We start from the raw sequence: 21,006 nt of genomic DNA, 5'->3' as shown, positions 1-21,006 counted from the left end.
CCCGTTGCACGTAGTTCCGAGCTGGATAACACAGTCTCCCACTGCTCTGGGCTGGAGAGTCGTGAATGCTCTGGGTGTTTGCCCTCCGGCCATTGAAAAGAATCTGATTGAGATTGGCTTTGGGTGCTCCGCAGTTTACGCATTCCGGTCTGAATTCGTCCGGAGCTAATTGGAAAGAAATGTACGGATTAATAAATCTACAGCCTATAGTATTGAGGCAATGGAAGTGCCTGCGGAAGTGGCAACTTCCAGTAGTCCGTCGTTTTTGGCCGCTTCATAGCTCAAATATTTAAAAAGAACTTGTAGGGGCTTTTTTTAGGCACTTAGTTTCACCGCGTGATTAAAACGAGGAAGTTCCGCCACTTTCGGAACATTCCAAAACGACACAACCGAGCACACATACTTCGGCGTGAACAATAGATCGGTGATGAGATTCAAAATCATTCCATCAACTTCTGTTTGTAGTAATAAGCCCGTCGAAATTTACGTTTCTTCAGCGGGAAGTGGGGGGTAACTTTTACTGTGACGTCCGATCTGCGCAGCGGCCGAGAGGAGGCTTCCTCTGTTGCGGTCATGAGACCTTCTCCGTACACTGCAGCCTGACATTGCACTAAAAAATATGCCGGGGTTTGCGATTTGGCGTCACACTCTGGAGGTTCGGTATTATGTGCGATCGGCACGGCTCGTAATCAACCGCCGCTTTCTTTATCTCCCAAATATCGAAGGGCTGCAAATTTAACCGGTTCCGTTATCGCCTTTTTTTTTTTGTTTCCCCCGAGTGTGCGCGCGGACACTCGTGAGAGAGAGGCTGCAAACGGACGACGATATGTCGCGCTGCACGGCGTGTGTGTGCCTCTGTACACATCGGTCCTGTGGCAGCCTCTCACATATACGTGGCGCCCTCGCTTCCAGCGCTTCCGACCACCGCGCGGCCTCGGCTATGTAGATGGCGAGGGGCTCGTCTTCTCCGCGTTGCAGACGGCTCCAATAAATTTTCGTTGCCCTGGCCGGAGCGCCGGGAGGCCGAAGTAGGCGGATTACGCGGAGGAGCACGGCCGAAGGATGTTATTAAATCGACGCCGTATGTACAGTAGCGCTGGCTCCCCGGCTTTCGCGGGGTAGAGTTAAGCAAGCGAGACAAGACCCGCGGTGCCCGCTTATAAATTTCGCCGCACCGGTTTGGCTTCCCACGCACGCACAGACTTGACAAGGCCTCCTGCGCGCGTTTTCTGTGCCTTCACGAGCCTCCGGCCGCGCTCTGTGTATCGCGGAGTGTATCTCTGCGCGTGTAATGCCACTCGGACTTTGTAGGCGTGCGGCGGGCTCTGTTCCATGCGGGGTATGGCGGCGGGAATGAAAAGACAGATGAGAGCACTCGTCTCGAAGAGCTACACGCGCCGCAGGACGACACCGCCGCGATAAAGGTCGCGGACGCGTTTGGAGCGCGAGTGGGTTTATCGAGCGCTGATCTTCCGCACAGCGAACGCGCGCCAAGAAGCAGTATGTGTACCCGCTCCCACTTTGCGCTGCCCTCGGCTTGTCGTTTTAAGATTTTGTCACCGTAGGGGTTACGGAATATTAGGAGGCAGGACGTCGGTAGTGGCACGCGTGAGTCACTGCTTTGCGGTGGCAAGCCGAGCTCGGTCTCCGATTCCACCGGATTTTCTCCCGGACGGTCAGACGGCCTCGTCGTGCCGTTGAGTTTGAAAGATAGCGCCAAGTCAGACGTGTAGTCCGACACAACTTGCCTCCAGTGAAGCTCCGTCCACATTCGGGACCGCCGCACAGAATTCCTCCACGACAACAGACTATGGTTTGTCGTTAAAACTCCTCTTTTTACCTAAAGAACAAGCTAATCACAAGAAAAAAAACAAGCTCTGGAATTTTGACGCCTGGCTTCTTTAATATAGCGAGCCAGTAAAAAGCGGATTTCATTTACTGTTGTCATTGCCCAGTGGAGTAATGCAGGACGCCGTAGACCGTGGCCTAGTGTTATCAACTGCCGCTTTTTTTCTTTTTAAATTTTACCTTGCTGTATACTCCGTTTCATACATAGCCGTCAACGCTGCCAGACCTCGTCTGTCCGCGCAGGCTAAGTCCGTGTCCAAAAAGTAGTTCGCGATGCAACCAAAGTGAACACGGGCACATTTCTTTGCGACAGATCATAAGTGCTATGACTGGCAACCTCACTTCGTTTTACCTCTTGCCACATTTTCGTCCGCCGACTCATCGAGACGAGAAGAATGACATTTGGCGTTATAATATACGGCTGGTTGAGCGAATCGCCCCTACTCTATCCGTGCCTAAAAAATATGCTTCACACTCGAAGAACGAATGATACGTGGCGAAGGTGGTTTCGCGGACGCGCTACTTCCGCAGCCTCTGCCTGCTATGTACGAAACTGAGTATATAGGCGGTTTCTTATTGCTTGCAATGCTAGCGCCGGTAAACGGGACGCTTGAAAGGCTCACAGCAGGAGCGCTGCTATTACGCTTAAAGGTTTTATTGAGAGCGGCGCGGCAAATGAGGCAGCTTGAGCAACACTAAAGCGCAGCAGTGATAGATTGCGACAGGATGAGTACGTTCAATTTTTTAGAGTTAACTGAAATGAAAATGTTTGCTGCCTACAGCCTCGAAGGTGTACCATCTTCCGTTGCTATATAATGAGGGAAATGATATAAGGTAACGCAGTCTACAGCTGCCTCGCTGATTGTGAAAGCTTCGCTGATTGCGCGCCTGAGCTTTTCTTTGTTTTTTTTTTTTGCTTTCAAAATCTTTCACTAGTCGAGCATGAACCCGCAATCTCGGCAATTGAAGTGTGAGGTTGTGTAGGGGGCAGAAATACACGCATGACCGCAGTGACATAGCTTACGGTCCTCTCTTATCTTTATTCATAGTCTTCTCTCGATACCTGCGGTTTGAATACGTCGCAGCAAACAAAGGAAAAGCCGCGTCCGGCGGACTTGCGACGTGGTCGTTGTGCCAAAAAACGCGTCTTCGGTCACCCACGGCACTCCGGTCTCGCTCGCCGTCTTGCTTTCAGACGACCAACTGCAACAGCCGCTATAGTTAAGTTCACTGTGCCACGATCTTTGTTCAGAAGTCTATGGTAGTGCTCGAGGAGTCAGTGGAGGAGTCGAGATGGGGTTCTGTTTTGGCCACACTTGCGAGCGACAGCCTCACTCCACGGAATTAAGCCGTTGTCCATAATTGCTCCGAAGAGAGAGCATGAAGGCGTGTTGCGCTGCTGAGGCAGTGACGAGAGGACACGCTGTCGCGTTGGTGCGTTAGTTCGCTTGCATTGAGATGCCCGTGGGAGCTGGGGAGAGCAAAACAGGCATGGTAACAGTAAAAGAGGGAGGGGGATCCATAGCGGTTGGCGTATCGGCGGAGTAAACGATCGCGCCGATGGGAGGGGGGACGCTTCACTAATTAAAAGGCGCGATTGAATCGTCACCGCACGTTTCTGGCAGTCCACTCGCACACCCGTCTTTCGTTGGCCCCCCCCCCCCCCCCCCCCCCTATCTTTTTTTTTGCTTTCTTCACCCGTTTCTGACCTGTTCTCTTTATTACGCCCTGTGGTGACATCTCTCGGTGCTCGCGGGAGTTTTGCCGTTGGTCTGATGGCGAACACGCATGTGTGAAATTTCATCGTTTCCTGGGCCGCTTTCCTTCACTGCATTCTCGGCAGCCGGGGCAGAGACGTGTGCTACAAGTAGGGCAAGCGATGGTGAGCCATCCGCACCATGTTATCAGTTAGGAGAGAGAACTCTTCTCACGCTGACACCTTATATTCGGTGAGAAGACTGTCGCCAAATAAAGTGCTTTTTTCTCTCTCTCTTCCTGGACATCTGTTCCGCAGCCTGCCGAGGACGTCGTGGTCGGTGCCTTTAGCCAGGCACGTCTCAGCCAGTTCAACCCTTTTGTGGTTCGGGACGACGCGGCGTGCTTTACGTCAATTCGTTTACGCCGGGCATCGAATTAACGGCAGATTGGGATGGAACTTCCATTTGCCCCTGTCCTCTTCTTGAACGAAACGCAGTTCCCGCTGTCGACGCATTGCACGCAAGTAGGACGTCAAACCGTGAATGAAGTGAGAGAGATGCCTGCTATAGTAAATCGTTGACGGTTATTTGAGGCGGGGATGTGATAGCAGGCACTACCGGCAGCGCTGCGTGATGCGATGCCGCGTATTTTGTACGCCCTGCATGCCAGTCTGCGTAATCCCACGTCGACGCAATGCCAGGAGGCGTGGTCCTGCGCTGTACTTTTAGTCGGTGCCGGTCAGATTTGCTGCGTGGGTTGCGCGACTGTTTCTGCCTTTGACTGTCCGCATTCATCTTCAAGCGGGTGCTCTGCTCTGTAGTTGCGCAAAGTACGTTTGCGAGCTTGCGCTGTCAAACTCCTCGCAGACTGACAGTCGCCCGTGTAGCTCCGGGCGGATTGCATGCGCACACTTGCCGTCGGTGTGTTTCCAACTCTGTTTCCCGTCTTTACTTCTTCGTCGGTAATTCTGTTATCTTTTTTTTTTTCGCTCGCGCAAGGACTGTCAATAGAGGTCTTTGTGCTGCTGCGGCGGCTAGCGAACCGCGAAGCGAAACAGAAACGGGCTACGCAAATCAAACAGCGTCGAAAGAGAGGGGAAATAAATAAATAAAAAAAAAACTAAAGGCTAAGCGCAGCTTCACCTTCCGCGGCGTTGTGCGGGTTCGTTGGTGGGCCCATTTTAGTTCCCGCTTTAGAATTTCCCGTCCCCGCTCGGCTCACGACCGGAGGCTGCCTGTCACGCCACCGCTCGCGCACGGCCCTTTGTTGCGAGCTCTTCGGACAAAGCAAGGACGCAGCGGTTCAAACGCGGCGATCTTTGAATAGGCTAGCCGGCGTTGATGTAATCGCGCGTTTGAACAGGCGTCCGCCAGCGTCCGGCCGCCTCCCTGTCTGTCTCTCACCCGCGGGTGTTTGCGTGGCGTATAATGCGTGCGCAGTCGCTGTTCTGTGCACGGTCCTGCTTTACAGTGGCGCAGCGCTGCAGAAGCCAGGGCCTGCCGCAAAGCCGATCGATGTGTGGGCCATCAAACCTCTCAGCGCGTGCGCTCTAAAAGGGGCTCTCAATAAAGGTGCGGCATTCCTGATATGATAAAGCACGCGGCTTCACGAATATCCTCCAGCAAGAATTTTGTCGTAACCAAGTAACCTTGAGAAGCGTACAGCCTTTGTCAGAAGTTTAGAGTCCAGGGGGTTTGCTGCTGGGCCGCACTGCTTTGCTTGTCGTGCGTCCTCAGCGTCCCAAATCTCCTGAAGGTAAGAAGATTTTTGGGCATGCTCCCTCCGATGCGTAGGACTTCCATGAGTCCTACAGGAGCGCCACAATAGTGCTCAGAAGCAGAACCCCTGGGCTCTAAACTTGTGACAAAGGCTGTACCTGTGAATTGTGTTTACATAGTCATCACAGTGGTTGCACTGACATCCTTTATGTGTCGTCTGATGGAAAATTAAAGTATGCGGTCTCGGCCGGAGTAATACGGAGGGCAATTTGGCGCTCTTCCGTCGCTATGCGTTGAGACAGAAAGAAGGCTTGGTGCATTCATGCGCCCACGCGGCAGGTTCTTGCTAAGTATTAAACACTGCAAAATATTCTGCTAAAGGCAACGCATAAAAGGTAAAGTTTCATCGCCGATGCGTTTTCGAGATTGTTCCGACCGGGACTGTGCTAGCAAATTGTTTAGTCCAGACAGGCCGGCAAACAGCAGCAGTGGTTGCGTTTTCCGAATGTTTCAGCTCAATCGCGTTGCATCTCCCATTGCACGAAAAATCCGGCTTCGTCGTCGTTAGCAAAACATCCCCGGAGAAGCTCCAACCAGGGGGGGCCACCTAGGTCACGTGACTTTGTGACGTCATCACAAGCTGCGCACCGTATTGCGAGCAAACTGATGACAGTGAGTTAATAACGCTCACTCGGGAAGAGCAAGCTGGGTCGCCCAATCCCCACGGGTAGCAGCACCTGCCATCGCAGGGCAGCAGTGTTTCATCGCTTAGCCACTGCACCAGGAGTGGTATGAGTGCTCAAAGGGATCTGTGAATGTAAGGTCGGGAGCGGCCAATCCCGCTTATGTGTGCAATAAGCGCCATCACGTCACACCCCCTGTCGCAATGTTCAGGCTGCACGGTTTTCTTGTTGTGGAATGAATGTGGCTTGAAGGCGCCGTGTGGCAGAGCATTCAAGGTATTACATGTCAAGCAGCAAACTTGTCTACCGCTAGAATAAACTTTCTCATCGTATTTCAAGGCCATTTGGCGCTTTAGTGGCTGCAATATGCGGCTCAAAAGCAAAGCCTGGGGCCTGGAAACTTTTGACCAAGACTGTGCGTCTCCAGTTGTCAAAAATGTACTAAAAAAACAGAGACGGGTACTTTTACCTGGACAACAGCCAATCGTGTCACTCGGACGAGAGGTGTATGGGCTGCACGATTCCGTTTCCCTGCGATCTTTCTCCTCTTCCCTCGCAGGACGACCAAGAAGTCTTCATCTCCGCGAATCTCTTGAAAGAGCAATAAAAGTTTTCTCTCTCTCTCTCTCTCTTCCCTCGTTTGATGTTTCATTATTCTCGCCGCCGCTCGTGCTGCGAGAGCGTGCAGTGATTTTCTTCCTTTTGCCGAGGCCGTCGCATTATTATCGAGGGGCGCATTCTCTTCTGACCGCAGCCGGGTGCGAAGAATGCGCGAGGCAGAAACAAAAGCAATAAAAGAGCGAATTGTAGTAGCTGTGTTCGCATCTGCGTTGGTGCACCGAAGGCGGCGTATCCTGGGTGAGGCGTTCGAAGAACTTATTTCGCTCGGTTTGTCCTTACCACGCCGCGCCGACTTGCCGTATCTGGAGATAATAATGGCGGTGGAGTAAGGGCCGAGCGAGGTTGCGTGTGGCAAAAAGAAATGGAATGGAAACCCTGTTGCGTCGAACCGCAGCTGTGTGTTCCGCGCTGTCCTTGGTGGAAAGCATTCTCCTTTGCAGCCTGGGGTAGTTGTAACGTTTCTTTCTTTCTTTCTTTCTTTCTTTCTTTCTTTCTTTCTTTCTTTCTTTCTTTCTTTCTTTCTTTCTTTCTTTCTTTCTTTCTTTCTTTCTTTCTTTCTTTCTTTCTTTCTTTCTTTCTTTCTTTCTTTCTTTCTTTTTCTTTCTCTCTCTCTCTCTCTCTCTCTTTCTTTCTTTCTTTCTTTCTTCCTCTTCCTTTCTTTCTCTTTCTTTCTTTTTCTTTCTTTCTTTCTTTCTTTCTTTCTTTCTTTCTCCCGTTTATTATCGTTACCTACTACCTGTAGCGCCGGGGCTAATGCAGGTAACTGTCAGCGAAGGGCTTTAGCAGAGCAGAGAGCAGCGTATATGTGTACCAGACTGTTAACGTAACAATTTGGTCTAGTTGGTACTCATTCAGGTCTGGTACGCTGAATGCGTACCAGACCGGTCCGCGGTGCCGGTGGCACCTTATACGTGTGCTTTTGTACGCCTCCGTTGCGCTAAAACTGGAGAATTATAGCACGGTGGAGGCGTATTGGCGTTGACGTGTGCCAGATTAACCTACGCCTCCTGCGCACATGCAGTTGCACGATGTGGAGCACATGGGACGCGCACCTGCCACTGCGAGCGCGCAGCAAGCATCTGTTAAACCGGCATGCGTTTATGCTGATACGTCTTCGCTATGCTAAAGCTCTACTCTGGAGTGTCAGTGGCCGACTCTGGTATTGCAGGCAGGACCACCGAACAGGCAGAGTACATTTGCATCCACTCGCGGACAGACTTGTGTGTGCTCACATGATATGAAGTACCCGTCCACTGACCTGCGCACGCAGAGGCGAGCGTGTGCAAGCCTAGGCTGAGGGCGCACGTTATTTTCTTGTGTGTACGCAACCCTTAAAGACGGCTGGTTTTAAGAAAAGGTATTATATCGTGGAAGTCTCCGCATATGCAACGTGCGTGCTCTTCGCGAAACCACTCGCTTTAGATGCCTGCACGCGAGCAGCAGCAGCGGCGGGATGCAACGTCGTGCGATAGGAAAGAAGAACCCGTGCAACGAGCGGAATAATTACGAGGAAAAAAGAAAGCAGGCCCGCGTAGAGGGTTTCCGCGTCGGCGCGCGCTACTGCTGTCGTTTCGTGTTTGCCGGAGCGAAATACAAACAGTCCATGAAAACAGATCCCTTAACCAAACAGGGCCAAATATTTGCTTTCGGGTTATTAGCCCAGCCGTGTTGCTCTAGAAGAGAAAACAAAAATGCGGGCTAACTGCGCCAAGGCACGTCATGCGAGTGTACACGCGCGCGTCTGTGCTATCATAGCTCGTCGGTCTTGAGAAGAGCCCGGGGGTGTGGCAGGAAGAGAAATGGAAAGGGGAGCCTGTGCCGGCTAAAGCACAGTTAGCCAAGCGAGAACTGGTTAGGAGCGTGCCATCGGATTGATATTCGCTGCCGTCCATCGCGTGCTAGTCGCCATCTTCTATAACTGTCTTCCCGCGAGGTGCCTGCAATTTTGCCGTCTTTCGACGTGTATGCCGTACTATTCGCCGGCAGCGTCAATCGTCGTACGCGCTCTCGTGGCTCAGCACGAGTCTGAAAACGTTGAATTATCCTGACGTTAGGCCTGTCATTAGACACGAGTGGACAGCTGGCCGCTGGCTGGCGGAGGAGATGTTAGTAACGTGTTTCTCCGTACTGTCCAAAATCTGTCTTCCTTGGTTGCATGCGCCCTTGCTCTCAAGCGTATCAAGCACTTCAAAGCACAGGCACGATTGCCGCCGAAAACGATGCGGTGGTGATATTTCCCTCCTGTCATTTGGAATGGATCCTTTGCCTCGTGTCGCTTTAGCTGCCTTGTTGGGCGTCCCCGTAGGGCTTCCGGGGCTGAGTCTTGCGCTCTGGGGGCTGGGCAGGACTTGGGCTCTTTAGCAGCACACCTTTGCCGTGCCTTAACTACGCATGCCAGTAAAGGCCAAGTTGTGTCGACAGCAGGCGGAGTAGCGACATGAGAGCGGTAGCTATTCTGCGTCGCTGTGCTCGGACGCGGCAGGTGCTCGAAGGCGGATCTGTTCCGCGCACCTATACGCGTGCATCAGCTCGCTGTTGTTTGGAGCAACGACAAGAAAAAAGAGCAACACTGAGAGCAAGATTGCACTCCCCATGGCAGCAGCCGCAACCAGCACTGCAGCCGCCGATCGATAAAGGCGACGTTTCACATCGTTTCCGGACAAAAAACCTCGTCGTTCGCCGCCAAACGGACGACCGCTGAGCAACCGACGAAGCGGGTCTTTTATTCTTTTTTTTTTCTTCCTTGCGCGTGCGGACACCGCGGCTCCGCCGAACGAAATTGGGCTTTTCTTGGTTGTTTAGAAGTGCGCTTGCCTCGGGGAAGGTTTCTTCTTTCGTTCTCTGCTTTAATACTGTTATTACTCTGTTCCCCTGAGCGGAACCTTTGTGCCGACGCACCCCTTCATTAGCTGCTCGAAACTTTCTACACGCCGTGGGTCCAGTTGCGTGCAGCACTACTGAAGCGTGGAGGGCGTGCGTGCAAGCGCAGCTTCTGCGCCAGACACGGCATGTGGTTTCTTCCCGGAATGGGACCGGCTAACGAGGCGGAATGCTTTTTTTTTTCCTCCCGATCTTGCGCTAACTGAAGCGGACGGACGTTGAAGGCCACTCAAACCATAGCGTCCCTGATACGAAGTCTAACTTGGGAGTCACGACTGACGTAAAAGGCCGCACGAATCAGCAGTGCGGTTGTTGGACAGTGTGTATTTGTATTGCGCTCTCTTTTTCTTTCCACGATTGGACTGACCGACGTCCGCAGCACTGCCGCCACTGCACGCAATTACTGCAAGGAGCGTGTCCGTGCCCGAGCTTTGCTCGCGTGTTTTTCGCTGTTGCACACTCAGTAATACAGCTCCGCAGTAATTGTTGACTGCGTTTCGCCCTGCCCCCTTTTATAGCTATGGCTTCTCACTGCCCGTGTGCTTTCTTTTTTTTTTTTTTTTTTACGCTAGAGTCCTTCGTCGCGGTCTTTTCCTGCCTCTTGTTTCCGTGGCCTCTAGTACTTTTATGTTTTTCTGTGCACTTTGCTCTTTCGCCAGCATTTTTCCTGTACTTTTTCTCTCTTGCCCATCGATGCTTTTGTGCTCGTGGCTATCGGTTTACAGACACTACTTAGTTTCGCTTTTGACAGCCTCTATCTCTTCAGTTGTCTCTGCTCCCCCTCTGCGGCGCTTAAGGGACGCAACGCTTTGTGCTTTTTGAGCGGCTTTGAAAAGGAGTGGTTATTATGCACCACATTTCACGATCGCAGCGCAGGACGAAAGTTGTTTCCCCTATCGGACCGGTCGTGTTTGCTGATTGGACGGAATGGTACGAATGTTTGAGCAGTACAAGCGGTCTCAGATATTGGCCTCGAGGTACTCCACGCGTGTACTAAAATGGAAATGTTATTCCCCACCCCTCTGTTTTTCCTGAGGCGACACTATCATTGCGTACGTATATATGTGCGCGGCCACATTTTTCGTGGAATAATATAGACAGCATGACGACAGCTGCACCTGCTACAACGCTGCGCTTCTGGCACTGTCATTCAGCTGTTGTTCTTGTGTGGTAGGATCTCGAGTCTTTTGCCTATAAAAACAAAGGCAGAAATCAGCTCTAAGGGCTGGAATGGAAGCTGTGTACACACAGTCCTTGTGCTGACAGCACAGGCCTTCTTTCTGGCGTCAGGCCAGGTTTCCTCCGAACCATTTCTGAATTCAACTGCGTGCAAAGCTGCTGCGTCGCTCGAATTCTCTGCGGACACCTTTTTTGCTGACCGTGCGTATGCAGTGAGTGCCAATGTTACCTGGACTTTTTTTTAATTATTATTCACTGCGCTATCTCGCACCGTACGCTGGTTGTCTGTGCTTACTCTCTGGAGCAGTGTAATGAGACACGCGTCAGGTCACGCACTATAGAAGCACTGGGAGGTGCGTTTGTCGTACTCTTGCTAGTGCAAGTGACTGAGCTATGACTCATTGGTCACAACCAGCTTTCGCCTACGCTTACAGCGACGTGCAGCAATATGTTGGTTCTGACAGTGTAACCTGCCGCGGGTGGCTCCATGGCTTTGGCGTTCGACTGCTGATCATTAGGTCTCGGGTTCAATTCCGGTACGGCGGAGGTGAAATGGAAAAATAGCCGCGTGATCTGCGTTGTCAGCGCGCGTTAAATAACACCCGATGGTGTGTAATAATCAGTTGCTCGCTGCAGGTGGTGGTAGCGGCGTAAATATACAGGCGGGATTAGCCTCACACAGGCCATTCGGCAATTGCTCCGCCTGCGCTTTCTGGTTGCAGCATACCCTTGCTTCTGTTGGTGCTTTCGAACGCTGCTTCTCCTCGCTTCACCCAGAGCCTATAATACATTTTCACCCACTCTCGTTTTCATGTTTTCGGAACTGGCGCGTTTTCCTTTCCTTATGCTAATTTTTCTTCTGGTTTATTCTCCCTCTCTTTATTCTTGATCGTTTTCCGATTCCGTGCCGCGTCGCGGCTTGCTCTGAAAATTCGTATAGCCGTATAGTATACGTTTCGTTAGTTCCGCCTGCTTGCTCGCTTCGTTGGTGAACTGCCTTAGATGTTATCGTTTGTACCGCATGGCTGTGTTGCCCGCCATTGTCCGTGACCTTATTTTTCCGTGAAACGGCGAGTTGAGCGAGTTGGCGCATACTTGAAGAAGGTAGGTACATTAGTACATATGAAGGTACATACTTATTTTCCCCTTTTGTCGTGTCCGGAGAGAATTCCTTGCGTTTTTACTTTCTGTGTCTACGGTTGCATTGTCCAACGCTCGCTTCCAGCCGCCCAAGTGCGTGGCCGGGTGCGAAGGAAATCGGCATGTCGTCGGAGCTGTCTACGCCCCAGCACGGAAGGGTAGACCTGCTGTTCGAGTACGCGGGCATACCATCCGCGGCAAGGCCAGTAGCAGTTTAATAAAAATAAATTAAAAATGTGAAACGCAGCTAATGCGTTTGCGGGGTGGAGCCCAACGCTGCAGGCATGGAAACTGGAGCCATTTGGGACGCATACAGTGTATAGCGGTTGTCCTGCCTGCTTTTTCCATCCTTGCGTTTTTGCGCTGCGCCCTTTCAACACCCACGATCGCACCCATCGGCGTTCAGCGTGCGTGGACCACAGCAGCTTCGGAGCGATTAAACCCCGGCTCCTAGCGCTGCGGCGCTTCGGAGCAGCCATGCACTCCTGAGTGGCGACGGCAAGGCCCACCATTCCTTATCCCCCCCCCCCCCCCCCCGAAAAAAAAAAGAAAGAAAAGAACAGAGGAAAGGGCTTCCTGCGTGTCGGCCGTGGAAAATGGGGCAGAGGGAAGAAGGCGCGGATGGGGAGCCGAGGGGCGTTTTTTCCCGCTGACGTCGTTGGCGCCTGCTGTAATGGATGCGGCCGCTTCTGCACCGTCGGTGGCGCCGCTCCCGTTGCTTTGGGTGTCTGTGGGCGCTTGTCTTGCTTCTATCTTTCTCTCTTTACTTCGTTCTCACCGTTCTCTGATGCCGGCCCGCCGTTATCGGTCCTATAGCTTAGCTACTCGTCTTGCCAGACCTGCGGTCGTTTGTAAGTGAGCTCGATTTCTCTGTTCTCATCGTTTCTCCTCTGACTGCACAGCATAGGTCTGAGCTGTCCGGGTACTCCTCGGGGTGCGAGGCTAGTAAACTACAGCACCGCGGTTGTATCGGAGGACGCTTCATTCGAGTGTCGCTGGCAAACGAGAGAGGGCGCCGTCCCTGCACCGCCACTGCGAAGAAGCGGAAGAAGTGGAACAGTCCGTCGGATCCGAGAATTTGTACGGATATGCGAACGTTTCTTCCTCTTTTTTTTCTTGTGACGTCGTTCTTGCTTCGCACTACTCATCGTTCAGGAGTGAGCCAGCAGTTGGCCTTGAGTTGCGCTTCACAGAAAGCTTGGAACATTTGGCGCGTTTGTTTCTCGTGCAAGACGAATTGGGAAATTGTGCGTTTCGAGAGGACAGAGAGAGGGAAAGGAACGAGGGCCGTTCACGAAACTTGATGAGATACACATTTTTAAAGGAAAAAAGGGGCGGAAAGAATGAAGAAAGAGCGGACTCAGTTGGTGTAGCTTTATATGCCGTTGGTGTACGAATGCAGGGTATCGAGATCTTTCTATATAGCTCCGGAGTGCACAGCGTTAGGTGGAAACCTCGATTTCCTTATCTGCCGACTACGCGAGAAGCAGGCTGCGCGCTGCTGCACTTAATTCCTCCTCGATCGAAAGGTAATTGGCGAAGAAAGACGTAGTCCCTTCCCGGAATCGCTTACTGCGAGGAGCCAGTGCAAAATGAATTAGTAAAAGAATCGGGCTGGCAGCGAGCGAGGGGTCCCGGTACATTTTTTTTTTGTTTCCCCGAGTACGTTGGGCGGATCTCACCAGCGTTTTTTCAAAGTCCGGCCATTTTTTGATGCTCGCTGGGCGATCTGCTCGATTTTGTTCTCGTTGGTTTACCGCCTAGGTTGATTCAAGAGTATTTACGATCACTGCCCGCATTGGAGTTCGGTGCGCGTACTTCTAGGGCGCAGCCGATTGTTCTGCTAAGCGCACGACAAAACTTCATGTACTACTTCGGTTGCACCGGGTTTTCAGAGTGCGAACTGCAAAATTACTGCCACTGTTGCGATGCCAACACACGGGGCACATATATGTGCTTTTCTGCCGTGTGCCGAAATCTGCTTCGTCAACTTGGAAGCTCGCTTCCTTGCGGCGAGCCGCTGTCCTCCATTGTCATCCAAATGCACATATCTGTGGCGACGACTGAGCGTGGGCCCTTCGGCTCGCACTGTAAGCTCGAATCTGCGGGGAGAAGCTGCGAGCAGGGCACTTTTAGCGTCTTGCCCGCAAAAACGTCGGTGTTTGCCCGGAAGTACTCATACACGCTTCCGGCCTTGCGGTTGCTCCTCCCTCGTGTATTGTCGTGGAACATGCCTTCGCCTCGGCAGGAGCGTCGGCTTGGTCGTCACCATCGTGCTAGTAAGCGTAGGCCTGAAACTTTTGACATACTCTTGTTTTTCCACGGCTGCGACGCAGATGCTCAAAATGTTAAGGATGAATATTCTATTTGCCGATAAAGAAGAGCTAACATGTATTTCTTGCGTGATCACTATCAAGATCTGTGTTGTTCCGGGTACGAAGGCTCGATCCCTTTCAAGTGTGCTGCTGCGCTTCGGAAGTCGGTGCAGAATTGTTGCCAGCATCAATGCTGGTGATAACTTCCCTAAATTACGAGCAGAACGAGATGAGAGATTACCGAGTCTGTGTACGAAGCCGGAGTCCAAAGGCACCGAGTGGACCAACATCTCTGCTGGCCGCCGCCGCTTGCATGCGACATGACGCTAAGACGCCGATTTGTGCGTTTTTTGATAGCGCTGCAAGAATTTCACTACGTCAAACGATAATAGTGTGCATTTATTATCGCAGATTCTTCGTGCACGTCAATGGTTCTAGACGCGACGAACGGACAAGCTGCCGGATATGCTACATAGACTCTCTGGTTGCAGCGTGCGAACAGCAAAATTACTGCTGGCTATTTACACGCAAACATATGAGGCACATGTGATTTCCTGCCGTGTGCCCATGTTCGCTTCATAAGAGTTCAAGGTTCCTTTGTGGCGAGCCGTGTTCTCCAGTCGAAGTTGAGAACGCGCGATTTGCATCGCTTGCTTGCGTGTGACGACGGCGGAGCGGGGTACGCTAAAGGCCGATTCACACGACGGACCGTTCGCCCGCGGCCCGCGCACTACGTGTTCATGCGTCAACACATTTAGAGGCGCTCTGCCGGCCGCGGCCTCTCGCGGCCGGCAGAGCGCCTCTAAATGTGTTGACGCATGAACACGTAGTGCGCGGGCCGCGGGCGAACGGTCCGTCGTGTGAATCGGCCTTAACGTTAGAACCTGCGGGGATTTAAGCTCCACATACGCGAACTTTCGCGAGAAGACAAAGCTGCGGGCTGGGCGCTTGCCTAGTCTTTCCCAAACTACCCAAACAACGTCGCTGCATTGTTTACCCGGATGCGGATTCTGGCTTTCCAGTCGTTCTTCCGTGCATCGCGGTGGAGCGCGTCTTCACCTCGGCAGGTTATTGATCTCCGCTGAACCAGCGTAGGCCTCGAATAGATTCGACACGAGTTCTCCCATGGCTGTGAGATAGAATCTAAAAATTTAGATGCTGGAAGTCAGATTTGCTCTGTCTGCCGGTGAAAGGAGCTAGCGTAGCATTTATTTATTACGGATCGTTGTATACAGTCAGGTCCGTGTTGAACCGGGCGCAAGCGCTCGATTCCCAGTATGCTGTATATACCCGCGCTTTGGAGGTCGATGGAGAGCGCAGCTGATGGAGGTGAGAGATTACGGCACTGTTTACTTAAGTGCGAAGCGAGGCACCGAGCGAATGCGTATCTCTGCTGAGTCGCGTTGCCTGCTGCCGTCGCTTGCATGCAACCTGCATGGCGCTATAGTGACAGCGGTGCTCGCAACCGGGCGCAAACACGCTGATCTGTGTCATTAGTGGGACTGTGCAGGTGTAAGAAATTGACCGACGATTATGGTACGCCCCTGCGCGAAGTTTGAGCGCAGCTTTAGTTTCCGATATATTGAGGCAAAAAAACTTTGAAGACGCTTAAGGTGCGCTTGGGAAGCATTGCTGCTTTGTCGTGCAAGGCCTCTGAACAGTCGCACTGAACGAACCCTCCTCAGTGGTGTATAGCGGCGCTGTGCGACCCTTGCCTGGTTGCGGCGTTCTCTCGCGCGTTTGCTGCTCTCGACGAGAACGCGTTGCAACGTGCTTTGTCTCATTGCTTCAGAGAGGAACGCTGAAGCCGCAAAGGACACGTCTTCGCTCGGAGCAGGCCACGAGGCGCGTGGCCCGCACAGCCCCCGTAGACGCCCATGCTTGTGCTGTTTGACGTTTCGAATGCCGATTCATGACTGGCTAAAGTTGCGACAATTAGTTTTGGGGCGTAGACCTTATGCTGATTCGGCCGCCGCGGTGGCTGAGTGGTTATGGTGCTCGGCTGCTGACCAAAAGACGCGGGTTCGATCCCGGCCGCGGCGGCTGGAATTTCTTTGGAGGAGAAATTCTAGAGGCCCGTGTACTGTGCGATGTCAGTGCACTTTAAAGAACCCCAGGTGGTCGAAATTTCCGGAGCCCTTCACTACGGCGTCTCTCATAGCCTTGGACGTTAAACCCCATAAACCAACCAAACCAACCAACTTATGCTGATTCGAACATAATGAGACCATGCTAGACGCGGACGTAAATGTGCAGGTTCGGGTAGGATTGTGCTTGGAGTCTTCGCCATGGGGTCTGGAGGGTAACCTGTGCGGGGGAGGATAGATTCTTATAGAATCCATAGGGTTGGGTAATTTCGTGGTACTAAATCATTCCCTCCATTTCGGGTTCCCCGGGTCAAGAGCCCACCGCTGAGCCGAAAAAAAAAAAAAAAAACCCGAGCGTGTTGTTGGGCTTCATCGTTCCCTGTGTGGGCGGTATACATACCAGTTCTGTTTCTCTGACCACTCTGATATTCTTTAGAATGCATCCAGCAGCTAGGGATATTCTAGCTGGGGATATTCAGCGAGAAGTTGTGTATGGCAGTCTTTGAATCGCTGAGGATGATGTCAGTATTGGCTGTATAGCTGTGGCCGCTTCTTCGGCTTGATCCGACTACTTGACCGTAGTGGTAATCGTGGAAGGAGGACGGTGGGCCGACACCACCAGCACATACTATGCACATTCCGACGAAGCTTTTGCGTTGTCCGCCAGCTCGTTATCCACAGCCGTCGAAATAAGGCCCGATGGCTGAAAGGCCATTGGATCAAATATGTCGGCGTCCATGCTTGCACGCTGTAAAGCGTCTGTAGTCGAATGGAACTCGAAGAACGAAGCGACAAATGCCCCTCAAAGAGGGCCCTCCAGCCAGTGGCGTCGGCCATTTTCGTGACGTTGCGATCAATCCTTGCTCTTTTAAAGGTGGATTCACACGACGGACCGCTTCACGGACCAATCGGTCACGTGATGTCTGACGCGCGGTCCCCCCGTCCGCGGCGAGCATTCACACGACGGGAGGAAGCAGCAGACGACAGCGCGGACGAGCCAGTCGGATTGTCGCATTGTCGGCGTAATCGTCTCTGTGCGTATCCCACAGAGCGGGAAAACTTTCCACAAGGGCAAGAAAAAAAAAGGTTGCGTCATCTGTGAACCTAGAACCGTACGAACAAGACGCGCTTTGGCTGTTAGAAAGTTCGCCAAGTGGTTCCATCTTCGCAGCTGTCAACAGGACTATGCAGTTTTTCGCGCTCTCATGTACTTTGGTTCGACCAGAGGCTTGTATTGGATTTTGTAAGCTTACTCGTTGCCAGACTAAACAGTTTAACCGCTACTGCTTTGAGAGTCACGGCCAAGGATCTCAAGCGATCCGAAGTGTGAAAAGGTCTCTCGGCCATATCACGAATCGCTGCTCGCGAGTGAAGCGGAGCAGCAGGAATCAGTGACGTAGGGTCACGTGATGCCCATCCGCGAGGGCACTTCGCGATTTGGTCCGTCGTGTGAATCCAGCTTAACGGTAGCGTGTCAGGGGATTCACCGCGCATTAACCGCCGCGCCATGAAAGGTGGTCGACGCCTTTGAGGTGCATTTGCCGCTTCGTTCTTGGGTTGCACCCGGCTGTAGTACAATGGCTTCATCCGGCACAAGATTATGCATGCAGTTGAGTCAAGGGTCTCCCGAAGCGCGGGTAATGAAGGAAAACCGCTGATGCTGCAAGTGGGATGAAAAGAGCTCTGATGGGGCCTGTGAAGTTTCACGCCAGCAAACACAGCTGCCTCGTGACGGTTCCTCCGCAGTCGGGCTGTCGCATCGCAATTTGCTGTGCCTCAGCGGCCAGCTTCGAAGAATCCGTGCCGCACGAGAAGGTCACGCACTCGTTCATGCACGCTAGCGAAAGCCAGGTTTGTAGGCGCGTTTGCTGCTGACATGTGCACGAAGTCGCATTTCATTTACCGGCCCGCCCTCCTCGCGAGCGCGGACGCATTTTTATTGTCCCGCCCCCATTCCTCTCTTCGAGTCTCGGCTCCTTATCGCCGGGTGGCATCGGTCTCCACCGTGGGCAGCAGCAACAGCGCAGCATGGCCCTCTCTTTAAAAGAGGACGTTCAGCTATTTGGCCGCCAATATTGTGGTTAGTGCGTCCGCGTGCTCCTTGGTTCCCCCGACCCTGGCATCCGCTGGAGGTGGTTCAAGGTCCCACACCGCCACCACTACTTTCCATGCCCCTCTCTGCCTCGTCGTTCCAGCCGCCCTCCCCTCCCCGGCTTTTGTCTTTAGCTGGGCGCTGTTATGCGCGAGCGGCTCTTCGCGCTCTCGCTCGGCCGTCTGGTGCGCGCGGCCCGTTTCCTCTTTGGAAGGTGCGCGCACGCACGCGCAATGCTGTGTGCGTACGTGCCTGATTTGCCTCTCGCTGCATGGCCCCTTGCACGTGCTCTGCCGCCGGCCAGGCAGCGTTGAATATGGCCCACCAGGCCGGTATTTTGGTGTACGATATACGTGCCCGGGGCCGGCAGAAGTGGGAAAGGGTGAGAATTGAGAGAGCCCCCCCCCCCCCCCCCCCAAAAAAAAAAAGAAAAAAAAGGAAGGCTCTCTTTCCTCCGACCGCGACGGGCATTCCCCGCGCGCCGTGGTCCGCTGGCGCTCATTCTTGAAATAACGCAATTGGCAGCCCCGCCGTCGTGGAAACAGCAGCAGCAATCAGAGCAGCGTGCGCTTGCTGCGGCGGGGTCTCGGTCTTTCTCACGCGTCGTCCTGGCCGGCGTATCGCGAGGCTTTTCTAATGCTCCCTCAGCGACGTTGGCATGCCCCAGTCCCCGCCATCCGTTCGCGTGCTTCTCCATTGTGTGTTGCTGTTGTTTTCTCTAAGATGGGCCCCTTGTTGTCATGCTCATTGCGTCACTCTTCGCGGAGGAACAAAGCGCGCGCCAGTAACCGGAAGGGGAGAGAGAGAGAGAGAGCAGCGGGAGCAGCTCTGCTCTCGAGGTCGGTCCCAATGTCGTTCGGGTGCGTTGAACCAGCCGCCTACGTCGTGATAGCTGCATGCCATGCGCCCATCTCCTTGCCTATGTGCGGGCCTAGTGGCGTTTCACTGGACCATGTTCAGTGCGAAACGTCGCTCCTGCTGCTTTTTTGGAACGACATTGGTCTCGTCGCTGCCAGCCGTTCGGCCGTCTTGCTGCTGAGCGTGAGGCTGTGGGTTCGATTCCAAGCCTCAAGGACGTGTTCTCGGCGGAGGCGATGTGGAAATCCTCCTCCCCCCTCGCGCATGTACTGACACGTCGCAGGGCATTAAAAGACCTCAGCGCATTAAAACGACCTCAGCCCTCGACTATACAACACTCGTCATGCAACTCAAATGTATGCCCTTCCAGGGCAAGCATCTATTGTTATCGTAGTACCTAAAACGGAAGTTCGTACCATCAGGTTCAGGTCATGCCTCCGCGAAGCGCTCATACAGCCTGCGAACGAGGCTTCCATGTCGATCGCAGCCTGGTAAGCAGAGGGGGACGCGCTGCGCTTTCACGGTGCCACCTGCCCTGTAGCGTGCCGAAGCCTCACGGAGCCTGCGCCAGAACCGTTGCGTCGGCCAGGTGCGCCCCTGTAAGTTTAGCTGGCGGTCTCGCTTTTGTCACCTAGTGCAAGTGGCTGTATAATACTGGGTAGAGAAGCCAGCAGGACAGGATTAGCAGCAACAGGCTGTATGCATCTCGTATATTGGAACGATTCGGTCTGATCGTTCTGATCGTATATAGGCGCTTGTTTCGCCGCGCCTGTACAAGATCACTTCCCGAGAAGGTGTCGAATGGTTGATTTATATTTGACATGCCACATCTCAACTGGGGGCCTCCGGATTGACTTCGACTGTTTGGGGTCCCTGAATGTACCCCGAAATCCCGTTACATGAGCGCTTTTGCACTTCGCCTCCATCGAAATGCGGTTGGCGAATTTTCGGCTGCGTCGAGCCGCAACTGGAGAAACGAATGTTTGGGTATAGGCTCCGTGGGAGCGGTCCAGTCGTTCTGTCTTCAGAGTCTGTTTAGTCCGCGACATATGTGGGTGCTCCCACGCAGTGCAGCAGCGTTAGTTGTCGGTACTCGTTTCGCAGCGTGGACGTTTTGTGGGCGTGCCGGGTTGCGCGATGAGGCGAGTTACCTCCATGAAGGGCCCAGGTATGTCCCGGAAGAGCTGCCGAGGGCAGATAAATTGAGCTGAAATTGCCACACATTCGCGTGGGAAGTAGTTGTTGTGTAGCTGTGTGCCGGCACTGCAAATGCTGCACAACAGAGGAGGCGCGCGTTTTAATGCGCTGTGGCACTAAGACGCCCCACTCACCGATTTCGCCATTGTCTGCCTGGCGACGCGGGTTGCTCGGGAAGAGAGAACCTGGGTCTCGCAAGCCCCCCCATAGGGGGCAGCACCTGCCATCGCAGGGCAGGGGCGCATCGCTTGACCGCTGCATCGCTACGTTGGGTGTGGTGTGAGGACTCCCAGCGATCTATGAATGTAGAGAAGAAAGAATTCCGCAAGTATGGCGTTAACCCATTAATGCTGTCCCTTTATACTCCTAGGACGGAGCTCAGTTGTCCCCTCAATGTTTCAGGCTCCCACTCATAGATTTCGCCGATCTTTCTGTGAAGCCTGCTTGAAGTGAAAACCGAATTGCTCGCGCACTTAATTCGCATTTGGCCATAACCGCGCTAAATCGTAGCTCATTTTTTCTTTGCCTTTCTTATTCTTTTTTTCCGCGAGTATCTGTCGTGTAATGAGTCCGCGAAGAAGAAAGTAAGTACACATTTCTCGTCTAACTAAAACCGAAAGCAGATACGAAGCTTAGATCCCTATGACCGCCTCTCGCTGAATTAACCCCGTCCAGCCATGGTTTTTTTTA

At 53.0% G+C, this 21,006-nt stretch overlaps 1 protein-coding gene across 1 annotated transcript in view; it reads left to right on the top strand.

Annotated features, from left to right (window-relative positions):
- The window catches only part of LOC149341848 (protein FAM117B-like), a 143,013-nt gene that overhangs the window by 52,450 nt on the left and 69,557 nt on the right, over positions 1 to 21,006 (top strand). The window lies entirely within an intron of this gene.

This window comes from Amblyomma mixtum, chromosome 5 (genome assembly GCF_055824585.1).
Source record: "Amblyomma mixtum isolate Tamu chromosome 5, ASM5582458v1, whole genome shotgun sequence".
Lineage (NCBI taxonomy): Eukaryota > Metazoa > Arthropoda > Arachnida > Ixodida > Ixodidae > Amblyomma > Amblyomma mixtum.
Note: the sequence above shows the minus strand (reverse complement) of the source record. Positions and strands in the feature narration are given on the sequence as shown.